Here is a 7,130-nt window from a genome sequence, read left to right as displayed (position 1 = left end):
TCCTTTAGGATTGACTGGTTTGATCTCCTTGCTGTCCAAGGGACTCTTAAGAGCCGACTCATTGGAAAAGACTCTGGTGCTGCAAAGATTGAGGGCAGGAGGAGAAGGGGATGACAGAGGATGAGATGGTTGGATGGCATCATCGACTCAATGGACATGAGTTTGAGCAAACTCTGGGAGACAGTGAAGGACAGGGAAGCCTGGTGTGCTGCAGTTCATAGGGCACAGAGTCGGACACGACTTAGTGACTGAACAACAATACCAATAATAGCTACACTACGGGTTTTTTTTGGGGGGGTGGTGAAAGCACAGAAATAAAGCATCAGTACTTGGCACATAGCAGGTGATCAATAAACATCTTTCTGTTTTCTCATGTACCTTGTCCAGTGTCTTATAATAACCCCTGTATTTATGCTGCATTTTAACTGTGTTTATACAGTGCATTTTTTCCCCTAATTAATAGGCAGGACAAAGGTTGATATTTCTAATCAAAAACTAAAAGACTGAGGACAAGTGCAGTGACTCACTGAAGGTGAACCAGTCTCTCACACAGCGAGACTGTGACAGTAGACAGGCCAGGTCCTCCTGCGGTTGGTTGTGGCTTCTCCAAACTTGACCTCATTACCCCCTGGTGAAGTGTGCCAGGCTGCTTGTCCTACACTAAGTGGCCTCTGCTGTTGTACCTTTGGAATTCTGCTTTTTAATTTCTCCCTGTTTCGAGTCTGGCAGCCAATTGCCCACCTGCAGCAATCCTGCTACTCATGGTAATTTGTCGTTTCTTAGTGGCTCTGGCAGGCTTCCCTGGTAGCTCTGCTGGTAAAGAATCCTGCCTGCAAAATGCAGGAGGCCCCGATTCGATTCCTGGGTTGGGAAGAACCCCTGGAGGAAGCAAGGCAAGCCACTCCAGTATACTTGCCTGGAGAATCCCCATGGTCAGAGGTGCTTGGCAGGCTACAGTCCATGGGGTTGCAAAGAGTCAGACACAACTGAGCTACTAAGTGCATGCACACACACACACACGCACACACACACACGCACACACACACACAGACACAGTGGCTCTGGCTTTGGAGGAAATCAGATCCCACTTGATACAAATATATGTAAAACAGAAATCAGGAAGCTGTGAGGTGGGGATTCCGAGAGCTATGTTCTTGCTTATTTTATTTTTACTTTATTTGGCCACACCACACAACTTGCAGGATCTTAGTTCCCTGACTAGAGATTGAACCCAGGCTATAGCAATGAAAGCAGTGAGTCCTAACTTCTGGTTGTTGTTATTGTTTAGTCACTCAGTCGTATCCAACTCTTTGCAACCCTATGGATCGCAGCATGCCAGGCTTCCCTGTCGTTCACTATCTGCTGGAGTTTGCCTAAACTCATGTCCATTGAGTAATGCCATCCAACCATCTCATCCTTGTCATCCCCTTCTCCTCCTGCCCTCAGTCTTTCTCAGCATCAGGGTCTTTTCCAATAAGTGGGCTCTTCACATCAGTTGGCCAAAGGATTGGAGTTTCAGTGTCAACATCAGTCCTTCCAATGAATATTCAGGGTCGATTTCCTCTAGGACCGACTGGTTTGACCTCCTCCCTCTCCAAGGGACTCTCAAGAGTCTTCTCCAGCACTACAATTCAAAAGCATCAATTCTTTGATGCTCAGCCTTCTTTATGGTCCAACTCTCACATCCCTACATGACTACTGGAAAAACCATAACTTTGACTATATGGGCCTTTATCAGCAAAGTGATGTCTGCTTTTTAATATGCTTACTTCTGGACCACCAGGGAATTCCCTATTAATTTTAACTGCTCAGAGGCCTTCAAAACTCCCTTTTGGGATGCAGGAAGCCCACTACTGGGTATGTAGTACCCTGCCCACCTGCCTGGTCCAAGCCCAATCTTACCAACAGCAGTGGACCAGTCAATGCCTACTGAATAAATGGTCTAAAAGTTCTGAGAAAGGGTCAGCTTTGATGTTGCCCCTAATAACACCACCAAAGGGCTCTCTCCAAGGTCACTAGGGATTCTAGTCTCTAAACCCAGTGGACAATTTTCAATGGCTGTGGGCTATGGAGAAGAAAGGAACCGAGAAGGCCAAGGTCTTCAGCCTGAGCAGTAGGAATAACAGAACCATCATCAACCACAGCAGGAGATTTTGAAGAGAAACATCAGCAGCTCTGTTTTGGAGCTAGGAGAGGTCTAGCAGGAAGTTCAACTTTGGGAGCTGGGAGCACATTACATCTGTTTAAAACCAGGAGACCAAGAGGAACGTGCACCAGGGGAGGGAGCGTAAAGGAAAAAGAAAAGAGCCTGAGGAGCTGTAACATTTAGAATTCGGGAAGTGACAAAAAACCAGAAAGGCGGCTGAGAAAGAGCTGCCAACGTGGTGAAAGGGAAGCAAAGGACATGTTTCTGGAGGAGGGAGACATCATCTGTGTCAGATTCCGTTATTAATGCCCCCCCCCCCCCAAGACTGCCATGCTGGAGAGCTCATGTATAGCCCACTGGAGCTCCCAGCTTAAACCAGGACCACAGCTGGTTTGCCATCATGAACATCCAGCCCAGCTAAGCCTTCAGACGGACTGCAGCCCCAGAAGACAGCTGACTGCAACCACGAGAGACTCCAAGAGAAGGAGTGTTGGGGAAAGGCTTCACTGTAATTTCCGCAGGAAGGAATGGGCAAGGAAGAATGGCTGGATTTAGGATTGGTTACTCTGAATAATTTGATCAGGCTCTGAGTCACAGGGCCTGTCTGATGCCTGGCCTTGAGGTGATTAGGATATATGGACGGTGGCTTAGAGTGTGAGAGGCTGATAAAAGAAGTGGTTGTGGGTATGGGCTCTGGATTGGTTAGTTTATATCTCCCGGGATTGGCTAATCTTGGGAGGAGCCATTCCTTCAGGGTCAGCACTGCCCCAGATGTTAAAGCATCAGAACACAGAAAATAAAATACATAATAAATACAATGACCAACAGAATATGACAGAAGTGATGGTGTGTCCCTTTCAAGATCAGGTTATAAAGATACTGTGTCTTTCTTCAGCGTGTTCTCTTTTTCTCTTTCACACCATTTGCTTCAGGAAAGTCAGTTACCACGTTGTGAGCAGCCCTACGGATAGGCCCAGGGAGCCAGGGACTGAGGCCTCTTGCCAACAGCCATGTGTGTGTGCCATCTTGGATGCAGATCCTCTCACCCTGCTAAAGCCTTCAGAGAACTGCAGGCCCAGCTAACAGTTTGATTGCAGACTCTTAAGAGACCTTCAGCTGAAACCACCCTGCTAAGCCACTCCCAGATTCCTGACCTAGAAACACCAGTAATGTAATATTTGTTGTTTTAAGCCATTGATATAACTTGATGCAGTAACAGATAACTAATATGTGCAGTAATAGCCTCATTTTATGGATAAATGTAAAGCTCAAAGGGACAGGTAACCAGTTCAAGGTCAGGGAATGAACAAAAGACAGAACTGACTTGTACTCAGAGCAGGTATTAGTATATAGTATATTGCATATAGTATATTGCCAACAAATATTTGTTGAATTGGCTCAATCATTTTTTTTTTCCTGTTATCAAATTAGCTTAAGGAATTCCCTGGCAGCCCAATAGTTAGGACTTCATGCTTTCACTGGCATGGCTTGGGTTCATTCCCTAATTGGGGAACTAGTATCCTGCAAGATATGTGGCACAGCTTAAAAAAAAAAAAAATTTAGCTTAAAGTTGAGGTACAGTAGTTATCAGTTAAAACCAACTATTATAAACATAATTAAGAGTCTGCCTAATTAAGTGTTATGGGTCCCTGGAACATCTGATTTTCAGTAGGTGAGTTGCTGACTCAAGTAAAGGCAAAGACAAAGGCAAAGGCCTCGTTGTTGCCCAGAACCCAGTCTTATTTTGGGTGAATTCCAAGATAGAAAAGAAAAAACAGGGTGTGAATCTGTCAGGGTTTAATCAGGAGAAAGAAAACACACAGCGACTTGAATAGGGAAGATTTAATATAAAGAATTAACTACAATGGGAGTAAGAAAAACTCCAAAGAAAAAGAGCAGATACAAGCAGCAGCCACTACCCCCAGGGCAGAAGTAGGTGCCCAAGGAAGAAGTTCCCCACTGCAGGGCTAAAATTCACACTTGGTTGGACAGGGTATGGTTCAGGCTTATGGAATAACAGAAAAATTGCTTCTATGTGACAATGAAAGAATTTGCTGGAAATCTGCCCTCTAAGGTACTAGGGAAAGCTGTTCATGGGGAAGTGTCTCAGCAGAAGAATTCAATTATATAACTGCTGGAAGCAGGGGAAGCTGCTGGTTTCTGGGGGCTGCTGACTGCTGGGCACTGCAGGAGCCTGGTACCTGCCATCCACCACCCATTATGTAGGAACATGCCAAGTGAGCAGACCAGAAAGGAAAGCTCCTTTCTTTGGCAATGTGTGTCCTTTGCCCTCTACTGACAAAGCTTGACATTATGCCAGCTGTCAAAGGAAAGATATTTAAAGGCCCAGATCCGTTTTTGGAGAGCAGACAATGAAGGATAAATTTGGGGCTGAGAGGCAAGAAATTGATAACAGCCACAATTTCATTCAAACAGCCACAGAAATTCTACAGCTCAGGTAGATTTTGCTCAAGGTGTGAGACCAGTAGAAAAACACAAAAAATAACTGTGGTAAGTTAATTTTTTAAATTAAACACAGTATAAGCACATAACATACAAAATTTATAATACCAGATATTTCAAAGATAAAATTTAGAAATACACATTTAAAAATAGAGATCTTTAATTATTAAACATTTCTTTCATTATCTGTTACTCCTTTGACTTGGAACCAGAAAACTGACATCTTTTTTTCTGCACCAAGATATCAATGTCTAGTCTCACATTTTGAGGTTTGGTGTGTAGGACTGAATTCAATCTTGTATCCTTTAACTGAGAGCAAAATTTAGTTTTGCTCAATTTCATGTCAGAAAATAGCTGTTCACAGACATCGGTGCTTCCAAACATGGACAGAATCTTTGCACAATGGTTTCTATATCTAGGGGAACTCTTGCTAAGGTACCTGTAGAATTCTGGTATCCCAATGTCATCATATTTAGTCTTCAGTACTGTATCACACTGCAGTTCAATAACTTCCATTTGTAATTCTTCGTTAAAGATATCAATGTTAATTAAGAAAGGTGAGCTAAACAATGTGAGCTCATTTTCATAATGTTTGAAATCAAAAGAATCTTTCTGGGGATGCAATCTTCAACTCTACAATTTGGGGGATGTAGATTAAACTATAACTTGCATCTCTATAAACTAATCTCAGTGTGAGCCAGATTGTTTACTGCCAAATGAATATCCCAAGGAGTACTCTTTGCTCTTTACTAAGAAAGAGCAAACCAGCATACATTTGTGTAACTACTTGGTGAACGTCTTTGCAGAAAAGTATTCAAAATGCTTAGATGGTTTGAATGTCACCCAAAAAGGCCAGACCTCTGATTCAATCTTCACTGGTGAGCTGGGGAAGGGATTTGCCCTTGGATGCCATGAACAAATCTATCTCCATTACTGATTCAAAAAATCTCTTCAATACCATGCCAGACTAAGTCACCTTACCTTTGTATAGTAAAAGAGATTATCATATTGTATATCCAATTCCTCAAGCAAAGCACTGAATTATCTATGACTGGAGCCATGAGAGTGTATCCAGTTTACTGTGTTTATGACTACATCCATGACATGTCCTAGTTTTATTTATTTATTTATTTATTATTATTTTTTTATCATTCCTTTAAATATTACTAGCCTTTATTCTGATATATACTATAAGTACTCAGAAATAGTTTGATATTTCTGAGACTTGATTTGTGTGTGTGTGTGTAATAAAGTTTTATTAAAGTATAAAGGAGATAGAGAAAGCTTCTGACATAGGCATCAGAAGGGGGCAAAAAAGTACCCCGTGTCCTAGTTTTAAATTCTTAGTATAAAATCATTCCTGGGGAATAATGCAGTGAATGGATTTAAGTTCTGCATCCTTGCAAAAACATTTTGACCTTGCATTAAAATTTTACAGCAAGTCCAGTGTTATCACAGACCATCACAGGGGCACCATCTGTGATCACACTTACTAATTTTGACTAGTCAACATCAAACTTTTTGAGACTTTTCTAAACATGAAAAAATAAGTCATCTTCAGATGCTGAGTAAGTCATAAGTACCATGTCCAAAAGTTCTTCAGTAATTCTCAACACCGCAGATAAATATAATTAACTGGCTCATGTTATTTATGTATGTGCTATCATCAACTGCAATACAAAATGTCACAAATGATTTATTTCACTTTTCCTCACAACTTATCCTGTAAGTTCTCAGTCATATCTTTTACTCATTGAGCAATACTGTTTCCATGTAGAACATACCTTTGCAAATGCTTATTTCTGTTCAGGTCACATGATTTCAGCTGCACTGGGCAGACAATCTTTTATAAACTCACCATCTGTGAAAGGTTTTGATGCCTGGGCAATTTTTTCACTTATGCAACTGCATTTCACAGCAGCATCACTTATTTTATTTGTATTTGATGACAAATGCTGTAGAAAGTTTAGTCTTTTTTTTTAGTTCGTGAAGTTTTTCATCATGCATCTTTTCTGCATGTCAGTCAAAATTCTTACCACGGTTTGTTTCATAATGGTGTCTTAAGTTGTATTCTTTTGACACAAGGTTTGGTTGCATATTAAACACATGGGGCTATTCTTTACTTCCAGAAAAAAATAGGCTCCTTCCCACTTTTCTCGAAACATGCAATGCTCTGGATCCGTCTTTCATTTTCCCACTTTTGATAGAGATACAAAAAGAAAGTTCATTTTTCTTTTCTCTGAGAGAAGCAGCAGCACAAACCTGTTGATAAATGGTAACTGACACCGTTTTGAGGAGTAACAGGGAGGAGGAGGGACTGTAGTAAACTGGAGAGCATTCCAAAGGGAGCAGCCCTTAGGTAGGGCAGACTGTTGGTATTTGATAACACAGGTTATTGCCACCAGATCCTCCCAATTTTTGAGGCCAGATATTGCATTTTATCACAAAATGAGCTGGCTCATTTAGATATTGTAAATTAAAACAAAAAATGTTAGACGCTGTGCAGGGCAAACAAAATAAA

This window comes from Odocoileus virginianus, chromosome 28 (genome assembly GCF_023699985.2).
Source record: "Odocoileus virginianus isolate 20LAN1187 ecotype Illinois chromosome 28, Ovbor_1.2, whole genome shotgun sequence".
Taxonomy (NCBI): Eukaryota; Metazoa; Chordata; class Mammalia; order Artiodactyla; family Cervidae; genus Odocoileus; species Odocoileus virginianus.
This window is presented reverse-complemented; position numbering follows the sequence as displayed.